This window comes from Phascolarctos cinereus, unplaced genomic scaffold, assembly GCF_003287225.1.
Source record: "Phascolarctos cinereus isolate Bilbo 61053 unplaced genomic scaffold, phaCin_HiC Scaffold_9;HRSCAF=440, whole genome shotgun sequence".
In the NCBI taxonomy this organism is placed as follows: domain Eukaryota; kingdom Metazoa; phylum Chordata; class Mammalia; order Diprotodontia; family Phascolarctidae; genus Phascolarctos; species Phascolarctos cinereus.
In genome coordinates, this window is record NW_027556402.1 from 134,421,667 (window position 1) to 134,436,968 (window position 15,302).

A 15,302-nucleotide genomic window follows, 5' to 3' on the forward strand; every position below is an offset into this window, starting at 1 on the left:
CCCAGACAATCCTATAGCACACTTGAACAGTCCCTTAAGAAGAACCTCTGATGGAAATTCAGAAAGAGTGTCAGAAAAGTTCTATGTATGTACTTGGTAGTGTAGTGAATAGAGCACTGGACTTGGAGTCAGGAAAAGGAATGCAAATTTGGCTTCAGGCATTTAATTAGTTTGGCCTTGGGCAAGCCATTTTGAACCTCATGTCTTCATTTATAAGGTGGATACTATAATACTACTTCCCTTATATTCTTGTAGAATTGTTGTAACAATCAAAGGAGAAGATATGTATATGAATTTATATATGTATATATATGCACATATATACATATATATTATTTGCATAGCACTTTGAAAACCTCAAAGTATTATATGTGTATATTATATTACTTTTATCAAGTAATTTTAGATGAAAATAGTTATAAGCCAAGTTTAATCATGTGTATTGATTTCTAAATTATTGATGACATTTATTGTTTAAGAGATATTGTGGCAGTGTAGATTCAGTGTTTGCCTTGTCTTCAGAAACAGCCAAGTTAAAATCCTGCCTCTGATAGTTATTCAGGTTGACAATGTACAAATCATTTGACCTCAACATACCTTAGACAAATCTCAAGGATTTGGCTCTCAAATCACAGATAAGTTGACATCTGCTTCACTGGAGGGCTCTACCACATTGAAAACAAGACAAAACAATCCAATTATTAGAGTATTGAGTTAATAACTGAACATCCCAGTTCCAGAATACATCCCCTTTTTGGTATTTCTATGCTGTCATATTAATAACATACCTGAGAGCTTTCCATATGGTCATGTAACACAGAACAAAGAAGTAAGAAGGGCTGTTATACTTTGATGTTTCAATGTTCTTTACCCTTATAAAATATTTTGAGGTTGGAAAAGCTATATAAATGCTAAGTATCATTATTTATTATGCCTTCATACCACTTCCTTCTCCAAAGACTATAAGGATTTAACCTTGACTCCATATGTATGAAATAATCAATGCACTGCCTCCCTCTTCACCAGCAAATAGAAAACTGTTAAAGTTAATAAAGATCTCTGTACTGATCCTGGAGCCCCATTATACAAATCAAAAATGTGCAGTGACAGTAAGTTGTGTGTTAATGGTTAGTAATAAAAGGTACATTTAATGATGCTCTAAGCATTGTGGAATTGCCTGAGGTGCTCAGAGTTTATGACCCAAGTGCAAGTCAGATTATGGTCATTGCATTGAGTTTTCTGGATTTTTTATGTGGTTATTATGGACAGTTGTTGGATGTTAAAGAGGATCCATACACACACACACACACACACACACACACACACACATATAACAAATTCTGTACCAGAAGGAGAATTGGGGGATAGTGGACAATAATCTTTTTCCCCTTAATAATAAACTATTTTTAGGGAAATAATTTATATGCTCATTTTCCCATTTTTCCTGGATATTTTGGAGAAGTCACCCTAATCCATCAAGAGTCAGAAGCAGAAAGTCAGTAAGGTTGGTAGCCTGTGACCCAGTAGAGAATGTTCAGTAATTTTTCTTCAGCATTAGAATTCATTAGTGAGATAGATTGCTTCATTATGTGGAGTGGCAGTAGTAGTTTAAAAGGAAATTTTCCATCAAGTTAAAAAAAGTTATCAGACTCTCATTGGAATATTTTTATTTTATTTAGAATTAAATAGCAGCTGATGGAAAGATGAAGAAACTCCCATGGAAGGATAAAGAATAGGAAGGTGATGATGTAGCAAAAAGAGAGCACACATTTTTTGTTGTTTCTGCCTGATGCCTTTTGACATTCAGGCAAAGCTGTTACACACCTGTTTTGAAGTGGGAAAGCTTGTATAAATACAAATAAGATACTTATACAATAAGCAGATCTGAGAGCATGCTATAAAGCTGGGATACTATGAGAAGACCTCACTGTTCTCATTGAGCTGAATTAACCATGTCCAGTTGAACTAAATACTAGGATATTTCAGAAGTGACAGATAAGATTGCTGAGCCTCTGTAAATAATATTTGAAAGATGATGAAAAGCAGCAGGAGAAACACTACTAGGTAGAAGAAGGGCAAATGTCCAGATTTTTTTAAAATAAGAGAATAGAGCATACTAACTTAGGACATTGAGTATGGCTTACATTTTTGGCAAAATTTTAAGATATTTGCAAAGGGACAGTTAGGGAAAAGCTAATAAGAGAGAGCAGTAATCATGAAGAGCCAGCAGAGTTTTATCTAGAATTGGTCATTCAATACTAACTTTATTTATTTTTTGACAAAGTTACTAGATTGGTAGATGCAAAGAACACCCAAGATATATTTTCCCTCAATTTTAGTAAAATGATTGTTAAAGTCTCTTTTGCTATTCTAGTTTAAAAGATGTAGGGAGGCAATTAAGGGGATTAAAAACTGGATGAAGGGCCACAATGTTTGTGTATCAAATTGGATAGATATCACTAGTGGAGTCCCCCAAATGTCAGAGCACATTTCTGTTCAACTTTACATTGTTGTTGTTGTTGTTGTTGTTATATAAGAGCATGATAAGACCATAGATTTATTCATGCTTTCATTCATTCATCAGACATTTATGTGTTGGGTACTGAGGATTCAAAGAACAAATGGTCCCTTCCTACAATGAAATTACCTTTGGGAGAGGAGGGTTAGTTGGCATTGTATATTTGGCAACATGTACACATAAAAAAATAAATAAATATGAACTCTGCAAAGAAATAGGAGGTGCTAACTACTGAGGATGGGTGAAAATAAGCTTTATGAAGGAGATGGCACTAGAGCTGAATCTTGAAAGAAGCTACAGTTTCTGAGGTAATGATAAAGATGGAGTTCCAGTCAGGCATTGGCAACTCCTTGCAAAGGCACAGAAATGGGAGATGAAAAGCAACAGTGGCAGTATTGTATGTCCTTATATTGGGAAGACTGTGGTACAAAAAAAAAAAATTGAAATAATACAATCAGCATTGATTTGTCAGAATTCCTCCAGACTCTATTTCTTCTCTAGTAAAAAACTAACAAACAAACAAACACCTGAAAATAACTGAGAAGGAAAAAAAAATTTGCTATCCTAATTGGTTTTTTATTAATGTTTATCTAATACTTCTGCAGAAATTTTGAAATTATTTGTAGAGAAAGTGGGTATAATGGGAGTTTTTCTGGTTTTATTATTCTATTTTCTTTTCACTGTGGGTTTGACCTATAATCAGTGTTTATAGGGAATTGTATACATCCTTTAAGTACACTTGGATTTACATAAGGTGACCCAGAAAAAGCAATGCCTTATGGGAATGATTTAGCCATTAGTGAATAACTGACTCAGTTAACTATGTGTGTACAGCCTACTTAGTAAATTCTTGTATTAAACAAAACATTTCTATTTTATTCTGAATTACAAAAGCTCAAATTATTAGATGGAATATTTCATACAAACATATTGTTTTCATACCCAGATATTTTCTGATGATAATTGAATACTCATAGTTCTGTGGATAAATTATGTTCTCTCTAGATCTTCAATTGATGCCTATTTGTGATTTTATTTCATATATAATTCTAACTGGCTAGATTATTTGATTTCCTATCCCATTATATGTAAGAAAAAAAGACTCAGGACCAACTTAGGTGGTCATATTAATAGCAATGAGACGTATCAGTTCTCTTTGAGGGAGAGGATTTGGTGGAGACACCAATGTTGTAAACCTGAATGGCCAGAAAGATGTACTTTATAATAATAGGGAAGTTTTGAAGGGGATGGATGGGCTTTTAGGAAAAGATAATGAGTGCTATTTTGAGACCCCTTCAGGAAATCCATTACAAAATGTCTAATAGGAAGTTCTTGATGTAGGATTTGAACTCAATAGAGATGAAGGCTGAACATATAGATTTGGAAGTCGTCTTCATAGAGATGATTATTGATCCCATGGGAGCTGATGTGATTCCCAAATGAAAGAGTGTGATTAAACATGATCTTGATATAGTGATGTAAATACCCAGTGGCCATGCTATAAATGGTTTCCACAGAAGAATAAGCAGTGTTCAAATAGGTAAAAGTAGATCCAAGACAGGTCGACATAATGAAAAACCAGAGAGAAGACAGGAGACTAAGGAGATCATCAGTAGTATAGTAGTGCTGTGGAGCAGTCAAGAAGAATAAAGATTTAGAAAAAGTTATAACCTATACACCAAACAGATCAAATGAACAAACAAATAAAACAGAAACATATACACAAAAATATTTTAGCAGGTCTTATTGTAGTAGTAAGAAATAGAAAACAAGAAGATTCCCATCAATTGGGAAAAGGTCAAACAAATCATTTTATTTGAATGTAATAAGATATTGTACTGATGTAACAAAGGATGAAAAGGGTGATTTCAGAGAAACCTGGGAACACTTATATGAACTGATAAAGAGTGAAATTAGAAGGACCAGGAAAATGATTTGTACAATTAAAAAAAAACGTCTTTATGACAATTAACTTTGGGAGGCTTAACTATGGTGATGAATAAAATGACCAATAAGGATTCCAAAAGACAGACGTTGAAGCATTCCACCTACCTCTTGCCAGAAGGGCAATGGACTCAGAATAAAAATTACACACATACACACATACACACACACACACACATCTGTGTATATATACACATACACACATATGTGTGTGTATATATACACATGCAAATTTATTATATATATAAGCATACACACACGCACATGCACACATATATACATACACACATATATACATATCCACACACAGCTGGCCAATATGAGAATTATTTTTGCTTCACTAAGCATAATTTTACAAAAGTTTTCACTTGTTTTATTTTTTAAAGGAAGAGGTGGAAGCAAAAGAAAAATGATTCTTGTTCATCCAAATGCAACATATGTGAGTTTTCATACTGCCAAATATAATCAGCCTGTCTGATGTTTAAGAATTATAAAGCTTTCCTGAAGGTAAAGCTACCTCTTAAGCAAAAACATTTACTAAAGCCAAAGCATCTTATTGTACCAAACTACTGCTACTGAGATGACTTTGCATAGATCTTTTTCACAGGATTTCTTTTATTCCCCATTTCTATTTACCTGCATTCCTCCTAGTCTTGCCCCAGAGAGGGACTCATTACCAGATATTACAATGCTTTGCTTTGACATATTTTCAAAATTTTCTCTTTTGGACCAGGTGTGGATGAGGAGGGTAGTGGGTAGTGTGATACAACGTGAAAGAGCCTGGATTTTGTGTCAGGGGATTTAAGTTTGAATCCTCATTCTCACAAATTCTAACTTTGTGACTTCAGGCAAATCATTTATCTTCTCTGGACTCCAGTTTCCTCGTTTGTACAATATGTGGGTTGGACTAAATGATCTCTGCAATACCTTCTAGCCCTAAATCTGTGCTACAATGATCAGGAATACACTTCAACTCCACTGAATAGAAGCATTATGACCCCTTTACTAGGCAGCTAAGTGTTACAGTGGATGGAGTGCCAAGCCTGGCATCAAGAAAACTTCTGAGTTCAACTCTGACCTCAGACACTAGCTATATTACCCTGAGTAAATCACTTAATCCTGTTTGTTTCATTTTCCTCATCTATAAAATAAGATGGAGAAGGGGTGCATTCTGAGAAGATAATGGAATAAGTTAGAAATTTCCAGGTTCTCCAGATTTCTTCTAAAAATAGACAAAAAAATCACCACAAAATCAGTGTAGAACAGCAAAAATAAAGGGATAAAGAAATCATTCTCCTAAGACATCTTAAGAAGACCTCAGAGAAAACTCAGGGGCTGAGATTTGGCCAGAGTGAAGTATAAACACCTCCAGGCCAATTCCACCAAATCCAAAAACAGTAGTCCCCTCAAGATGATTTTTTTACAGTATGTGAAATTCCATGCTCATGTTTACACAATTTATTTTTTTTATTTTTTAAAATTAATTTATTTTGAATTATCAACAATCACTTCCGTAAACTTTTGAGTTTTAAATTTTTCTCCACCTCCTTCCCCACCTCCCTCTCCAAGACAATGTGCAAACTGATATAGGCTATATATATACATTCCTATTAAATATATTTTCATATTAGTGATATTGTACCCTGAAAAAATTTCAAGTCAGGAATTTTTACCTGACGGGCTCAAGAACTTTCACCTCATGAACTTTTATTTCATAAACTTTCATCTAAAGAACAGCAGGCAACTGAGTGAGAGAGGATTGAAGGATCCCTTGCTGTTTCCAGAAGTCTGGCCTAGTAATGATGACTAGACATGATCTTGGGCTGTGGTGGTGGAGGAGTAGGTACAAGTAGAAGCACAGTGAATGCTGTACCACTATATAACAGAGAGCAATAACATTTTTGGGACAGCGAGGATGGGGCTCAAGGGAAGAAGAGAGGAGTTCCTGAGGACAAGCCCCAGATAAAATTCAGAAAACAACAGTAAGAAAGACCTATGGCCTAGGTCAACATCACCTAAGGTTTGGTACTAAAATTTGATAATATGAAATTAAGTTGATAAAATAAAGTAAGGTAAATTAAAAAATTAGTAAGCAAATGAAAAAGAACCAGACCATTGATAGCTACTTTGGTGAAAAAGAAGATCTGGGTTCATATTCAGAGGAAGATAGTGAGGTTAAAAAAAAATAGACACTGCTACCTTAAAGAGTAATATCAAATAATCACAAGCCTGAAAAGAAATCTTGAAAAGACTTAAAAAGGAATTCAAAAATCAGAGAGAATGAGGAAAATGGAAAAAAAAATAAAAGTAATTTTAAAAGTTACTAAATAGACAGTTAACCAATTATAAAAAAGAGATACAAAATCTTAAGAAAGAAAATAACAGGGAATTCAAAAATCAAATAATAAAAAATGAGGAAAATCTAGAAAAATAAAAGCAAAACAAGAAAATTATGAAAAAAAAGTTAGCTAATTAGAAAAAGAGAAAGAAAATCTAAGTAAGAAAATAACTCCATGAGAACTAGAACTGGGTAAGTGGAATCAAATGACATTATAAGACAACAAGATCTAATAAAACTAGAAAAAAGTTAGAAGAGAATCTGAAACATCTCATTGAGAAACATCGGATATGGAGAACCGATCAAGAAAAGAGAATATAAGAATTTTTGGATTACCTGAAATTTATGATAAAAAAATTAATGTGGATATAATATTACAAGAAATTGTTAAGGAAAATTGTCCTGAAGTTCTAGAACAAGAAATAAAGTAGAAATAGAAAGAATCCACCAATCATCACCTGAAAAAGATCCTAGTAAGAAAACTTACAGGAATGCCACAGCCAAGTTTCAAAATTTCCAAATTAAAGATAAAATATTGCAAACAACAACAACAACAACAAAACAATCTAAATACTGCCAAAAATAATTAGGATTTCATAAGCCTTAGCAGCTTCTACACTAAAAGACCATGGGTCTTGGAACATTATATTTCAAATAGCAAAGTAGTTGGGGTTGCATCCAAGAATAACTTATCCAGCAAAGTTGAATTTAATCTTGAATGAAAGATAAATAGACAGTACAAGCCAGCAGGGAAGCCTAACCTCAAGAGAAAGCAAGCAGCTAAGTCTTGAAGCTCAGTGAAAGTCAGAAGAAAACCTGGAGCCCCAGCACAAAAAAACTTCAGAAAGTGCAAGACCAGAGTCATCAAGTCACTAAAAAAGGCAGAAAAATAAGCAAAAAAAAAAAAAGTTGATTATAGGAAGTTGCTATGGTGATAGGGTGGCTCAAGGCATGAACATAGAAGAGGACAATAGTGTCAAGATGGCTACACATAAGCCTCAAACAAAAAATATTATTTGTTCTCAGGTCCAAAAAGAATTTTTGGAATAACATAAAAAAGATATTATAAAACAAATTAAGGAAGAAAAATGGGGAAAGAAATGAAAGCAATGCAAGAGAATTAGCAAAAGAGTCAATAGCACGGGAAAAGATACACAAAATATTACCAAGGAAAATAACTCCCTAAAAAATAGAATTTGGTAAATTGAAAAAGGAGTACAAAGACTCACTGAAGAAAATAATTCCTTAAAAATTAAAGTTGAATGAATGGAAACTAATGACTAAAGAGACATGGAACTACAATAAAACAGAATAAAAAAAAGAAGAAGAAAATGTGAAATTTCTCATTGGAAAAATAACTGACCCAGAAAATAGATCCAGGAGAGATAATAGAACAATTTTTGGACTACCTGAAAGCCACGACTAAAAACAAAAACAAAAAAACAACAACAGCTTGAACAGTGTCTTTCAAGAAATTATTAAAGAAAACTTTCCTGATGTATTACAACCAGAGTGCAAAATAGAAATTGAAAGAATCCACTGATCACTGCCTGAAAGAGATCCCAAAAGGAAAAAACCCAGGAACATAACAGCCAAATTCTAGAGCTTACAGATCAAGGAGAAAGTAATGCAATCAACCAAAAAGAAATAATTCAAATGTCACGTTGCTAGAGTCAGGATTACACAGGATTTGGCAGCTCACACTTTAAAGAACTGGAGCACTTGGAATATGATATACTAGAAGGCAAAGGCATAAGGATTACAACAATGAATTGCCTACCCAGCAAAAGTGAATATTTTTTTTTCAGGGAAAATTTTGGAATCTAATGAAATAGAGGGCTTTTAAGCATTTCTAACGAAAAGACAAGACCCGAATCAAAAAATTTGACCTCCAAATACAAGACTCAAGGGGAACAAAAACAAAAGGTAAAAAATGAAACAAGAAAGAGAAAATATAAGGAATCCAATAAGGTTAATCTGTTTATATTTCTATGTGGCAAGATAATATTTATAATTGTTAACAATTTCATTAATATAAAAGCATTTAGATGGAATATATGTAGACAGAGGTTACGGATATAAGGTGACTTTGTTGGGATGATACACCCCCCAAAAGAAATAAAGGGATTAGAAAGAAAAGTGCATTGGAGAGGGAAGATTGAATGGGGTATGTAGTCCCCCATAAAAGATGCATGAAAGAGCTATCATAATGCAAGGGGAGATGATGGGGTGGCAGGTATAGCTTAAACCTTACTGTCATCAAAATTTGCTCAAAGAGAGAATAACATGCATGCTCAGTTTGATATAGAAATCTATCTTACACTATAAAGAAGTAAAAAGGGAAGGGAATAATAGAAGTGGGAGGGGGACTGATAAAAGGGAGGGTATGTTAAAGAAGGGTTCAGAAGTAAAACATTTATTAGTGGGGGAGAGGCTGGCATGTATGAAAAAGGGAGGATAAACAACTGAAAAATAGCATGGAGGGAAATACAGTTATCATAACTGTAGATGTGAATGGGATGAACTCACCCATTAAATGGAAGCATATAGAGGAATGGTTTAAAAAGCAGATTCTTACAATATGTTGTTTATGAGAAACACATTAGTAGCAAAGAGATAAACACAGGGTAAAGATAAGGAGCAGAATCTGTTATAAATCAGCTGAAGCAAAGAAAGCAGAGGTAGCAATCATGATCTCAGACAAAGCAAAAATAGATCTAATTAAAAGAGACAAAGAAGGATCCTATATCTTGCTAAATGGTACAACAGACAATGAAGTGATATCAATACTAAACATATATGCACCAAAGAGTATAGCATCTAGTTTTTTGAAGAAGTTGAATAAATTGCAGGAGGAAACACATAGTGAAACTATACAAGTGTGGACCTCAATTTTTCCCACTGCTAATTAGATAAATATAACAAACCCCCCCAAAAAAAAAAGAAAAGAAAAAAAATAGCAACAATAACAACACCAAAAAAGACAGAACTTCAAAGTGTGAGTTAAATTCTGGAAACATTAGGTATGATGTATTCTAGAGAAAATTGAATGCTAATAAGAAAATATATTTTTTCCTCAGTGCACATGGCACCTACACAAAAATTGACCATGTAGTAGGACATAAAAACCTCACAACAAAATGCAGAAAAGCAGAAATAGTAAATGCAACCTTTTCAGATCATAATGCAATAAAAATTACATGATGTAATGGACAACACAAAGAGATATTAAAAGTAATTGGGAATTCAACAATCTAGTACTAAAAAACAAGTCAGTCAAAGAACAAATCACAGAAACAATCAATAATTTTATGAAAAAATGACAACAATAAGACAACATACCAAAATGTTTGAGATGCAGGAAAGTGGTACTAATTTGAAAATTTATATCTCTAATTGCTTATGTCAATAAAATAGAGAAAAAGCAGATCAATAAATTGGGCATGCAACTAAAAAAAAGAACTAGAAAAACAACAAATTGAAAATCCCTAATTAAACACAAAAACACCAAACTGGAAATCCTAAAAGTCAAAGGAGAGATTAATAAAATTTGAAGTAAGAAAACATTGAGCTAATAAATAAAACTAGAAGCTGGTTTTATGAAAAAAAAATAAAGTAGATAGATCATTGATTAATTTGAATTAAAAAAGGAGAGAGAACCAAATTACTAGTATCAAAAATTAAGGATGTGAATTCACCACCAATGAAGAGGGAAAGTAAGACAATTGTTAGAAGCTATTTTGCCCAATTATATACCAATAAATTTGGCAACCTAATTGAAATGGATGAATATCTACAAAAATTATACACACACACACACACACACACACCATACATACAGATTAACAGAAGAAAGAAATGAAAAACTTAAATAACCCAATCTTGGAAAAAGAAATTGGACAAGCCATCAATTAACTTCCTAAGAAGAAAACCCCAAGATCAGTTAGATTCACAAGTGAATACCAAACCCTTAAAGAACAATTAATTCCAATACTATATAAACCATTTGGGGAAAAAATGTGAAGAAGAGTCCTATCATTTTTTATGACACAAATATGGTACTAATAACTAAACCAGTAAGAGCCAATACAGAGAAAGAAAATTATAGACCAGTTTTCTTAGTGAATATTGATACAAAAATATTAAGCAAAATACCAGCAAAGAGGTTGCAGTCATGTGTCACATGGATTATGGACTATGACCACTTGGGATTTATTCTAGGAATGTAGAGCTGGTTCAATATTAGGAAAACTATCAGCATAATTAACCATATCAGTAATAAACCCACCAGAAATCATATGATTATCTCAATAGATGAAAAAAAACTTTGACAAAATATAATACCCCTTCCTACTAAAAACACTAAAGAGTAGAAGAATAAATGGAGCTTACCTTAAAATGATAAGTTATATTTATCTAAAATGATTAGTAAGTATTATCTGTAATAGGTAAGGTAGAAGCCACCCTAATGAAATCAGAGGTGAAACAAGGATGTCCATTATCACCTCTATTATTTGATAGTGTACTAGAAATGCTAGCTACAGAAATAAGACAGGAGAAAGAGATCAAAAGAATTAGAATATGACATGAGGAAACAAAACTATAACTCTTTACAGATGACAGGACATTATACTTACAAAATACTAGAGAATCAACTAAAAAATTAATTGAAATTATTAACAACTTTAGCAAAGTTGCAGGATACAAAATAAACTCACATAAAGCATCATTTCTCTGTATTACCAATAATGTCCAGCAGTGAAATATAGAAAGAAAAATTCCATTAAAATAACTGTAGAAAATACAAAATACTTGGGAATCCACCTGGCAACACAAACCCAGGAACTATATGCACACAACTGTAAAATACTTTTTTCCACACAAATAAAGTCAAATCTAAATAATTTGGAAAATATTACATGAATACGCCAAACCAACATGATTAAAATGACAATTCTACCTAAATTAATCTACTCAGTGCCATACCAATCAACTATCAAAAATATTTTATAGATCTAGGAAAAAAAAACAATAAAATTAATCTGGAAGAACAAAAGCTTGAAGATGTTAAGGGAACCAATGAAAAAAATGTTAAATAAGGTGATCTAGATGTACCAATTTCAAATTGTATTATAAAGTTGTAATTGTCAAAACAATCTGGTTCTTGCTGAGAAATAAAGTGGTGGATCAGTGGAATAGATTATATACAAATTACATTATAAAAAAAATGACCATAGCAATCTAGCATATGATAAACCCAAAGATCCAAGCTTTTGGAACAAAAATTCATTATTTGACAAAAACTGTTTGGAAAACTGGAAAATAGTATGGCAGAAACTAGGTATAGACCATCATCTCACACTGTATGTCAAGATAAGATTGAAATCATGAGTTACACATGAAGTATGATATCATTAGCAAATTAAGAGAACATGGAATAGTTTATTGCTAGATTTGTGGATAAGGGAAGAATTTAGGACCAAAGAAGGTATAGAGAGCATTAAAATGTAAAATAGATTCTTTTGATTATATAAAATTAAAAGTTTTTACACAAACAAAACCAATGCAGCAAAAATTACAGAAAACTGGGAATTTTTTTTTTTTTTGCAACAAGTATCTCTGATAAAAGCTTAGTTTATCAAATATTTAGAGAACGGAGCCAAATTTATAAAAAAAGAAGTCATTCAATATTTAATAAATAATCAGAGGATATGAACAAGCAGTTTTTAGACAAAGGAATCAAAGCTGTCTATAGCATATGAAAAAATTGCTCTAGATTAGATACCACTTCACATCTGTCAGAATGAATAACATGACAAAAAAAGGAAAATGTTGGATGTTGGAGGAGATGGGAAAACTGGGGCACTAATGTGCTGTTAGTGGAGTTGTGAACTGATCCAGCCATTCTGGAGAGTAATATGAAAGTATGCTTCAGTGCATTGATCAGTAACCCAAAGAAATCATAAAAAAGGGAAAGGGAACCTATTTGTACAAAAAATATATATTTATACCAGCTCTCTTTTTGTGATGGCTAAGAAATGGAAATCAGAAGAGCCTAGTACAATGCCTTGCAAACTGCAATGTAGCCAGACGATGGTGGCTGTGTTGGAGATGTGAGGACGGTGGCCACCGAGGCTTCTCCAATGACTCCTTGCCTCCTCAGGCCCAATGGCATTGAAGGCTCCAACCCCTCTGTACCAGCCCTCAGCCCGGCCTAACCCTCCTGCCACCTTTGGTTCCTCCAGAATCATGGCAAGTCTGAGAACAAGGAAGATGCTTAAAGATGCCAGAGCACAAGATGAAAACAATGTCTGTTTTGAGGAGCATTTAATCCCCAGTGGGTGAGTGTGACCTATGGGATTTGGATCTGCCTGGAATGCTAAGGGAAACATCGAGGCCTAGGAGTTCACCTCAGCTTTGTGCACTCTGTTACCATGAACAAATGGAAGTACATTGAGCTTGAGAAGATAAAGGTTGGGGGAAATGCCAGATTTTGAGAATTCCTGGAATCCCAAGAAGATTATGATCCTTGTTGGTCAATGCACGAAAAATGCAAAAGCAAAGCTGCTGCTCTTTTTAGGGACAAAGTAGCTACATTAGCTGAAGGAAAAGAATGGTCACTTGAAACATCTTCTGCTCAAAACTGGACTCCACCTCAGCCTAAAATGGTACTATCTTCAGCTCACCATACATCTGGCCAATCACAAAATACAGATGCTTCTTCAGACAAAACTTTTGAAGACTGGTTGAATGATGATATTAACTCATATCAAGGAGGCCAAGAGAATCACTTTGTTGGGTTTGGTAACACAGTACCCCCTCAGAAAAAAGATGATGACTTCTTCAATGTCATCACAGTATTCGGACTGGAGCAGGTTTACAACCAGAGCAAGCAAGTTTTCTTCTGTGGCTAAAGAAGGTGCTACAAAACGTGGATCACAAGCAAGTCAAAAGGCTTCAGAGTTAGGTCACAGTTTAAATGAAAATATTCTCAAACCTGCACAGGAAAAGGTGAAAGGGAAAGATTTTTGATGATATGTGCAATGGGGTATCTCATTTGGTAACCAAGGTTCAGGAGGTTGGCAGTAAAGGATGGAGAGATATCGCTACTTTCCTTTCAGGAAAAACAGATGAGCCCTCAGAGAGACCATCTAAGGGTGATAGTTACTAGAACAGTGGAGGAGGACACTACCAGAACAGTGCTATAGATCAGAATTTCTGGGAAATTTTTGGAAACTCAGATCTTTCCAAGACACATAAATCACCTAGCAGTGACAGCTAGACATAGGCAGACAATTCCACAAGAAAAGCTCAAATAGCTGGGATATCTGGGTCTCTGGAATGGTCTCCAATGACAAAAATAGTAATAACAACCACAGCTGGGAGAACTGGGAAACTAACTGGGAAAATGTTGGAGGGGAGGGCAAAACTACTAAAGCCTTGAAGAAGACAGCCAAAGCAGCATCATCCTCCGATGAAGGGTGGGACAATGACCACTGGTAGACACAACCTTGGACATTGGTGGAGAGAAATCCCCCAATGGTTACAGGTCATCTTGTGCTTTGTCATCATTTTTCCTTATGTCAGTTTTACCTGAGGCAAAATAACACATGAAGCAAAGTGAGATTCCTTGGGTAATTCAGCATGGCCATTGCTCTCCAGGCATCAAAGCTTTCTGCAGGCACCTGAGGTCTCCTGGGCCACTGTTAAAGCCAGATGACTTTCTTCAGGTGTCCTACCCCAGAAATATCCAGTTCAAAAGTGCAAGCACTTTCCTGTGGCCCTGTGCTACATGTGCAATTTTTCTAGAATTTCTTCTGTAGCCTTCATTCTAATGACATGTTAGAGAGAGTCCAGGACAGGATGATGTCATCAAGGGGCAACAGAAAAAAAAAGCTAGTTCTTTGAATGAAGAATGAAAGATATTCATTGCAATGACACTAAATAAAAAATCTTCCTGAATTGTTAAGATTGAATGAAATTATGTGAAATGTTTTTGGTCTTCTATGAAATGTCTTTTTAAATAGAAATGCCTTTTAGGTTTAAAAAAAAGGAAGTGGAAATCAAAGGGATGCCCATCAACTGGGGAATGGCTAAACAATTTGTGGTATAATGGTTCAAATGGAATATTACTGTGCTACAAACGAAGCCAATGCAACTAAGATTAGAAGGAAGGTAGAAAGTTGGGAAAGAATTTTTACAACCAGTCTCTCTGATAAGGGCCTAAAATATTTAGAGGATTAAGACAAATTTATAAGAATACAAGCCATTCCCCAGTTGATAAATGGTCAAAGGATATGAACAGACAGTTCTAAGATGAAGAAATTAAAGTCATCTATAGCCATATGAAAAAATGTTGTAAATCATTATTGATTAGAGAAATGCAAATCAAAATAACTCTGAGGTACCACATCACACCTATCAGAATGGCCAACATGACAAAACAGGAAAATGATAAATGTTGGATATGTGGGAAATTGGAACAGTAACGCATTGTTGGTA

General features: G+C 34.1%; 1 protein-coding gene and 1 pseudogene across 9 annotated transcripts in view; both read left to right on the forward strand.

Moving 5' to 3' along the window:
- The window catches only part of EPHA5 (EPH receptor A5), a 493,180-nt gene that overhangs the window by 345,769 nt on the left and 132,109 nt on the right, over positions 1-15,302 (forward strand). The gene's annotated exons all lie outside the window — the stretch shown is intronic.
- Positions 13,050-14,303, forward strand: LOC110217417 (ADP-ribosylation factor GTPase-activating protein 1 pseudogene; annotated as a pseudogene).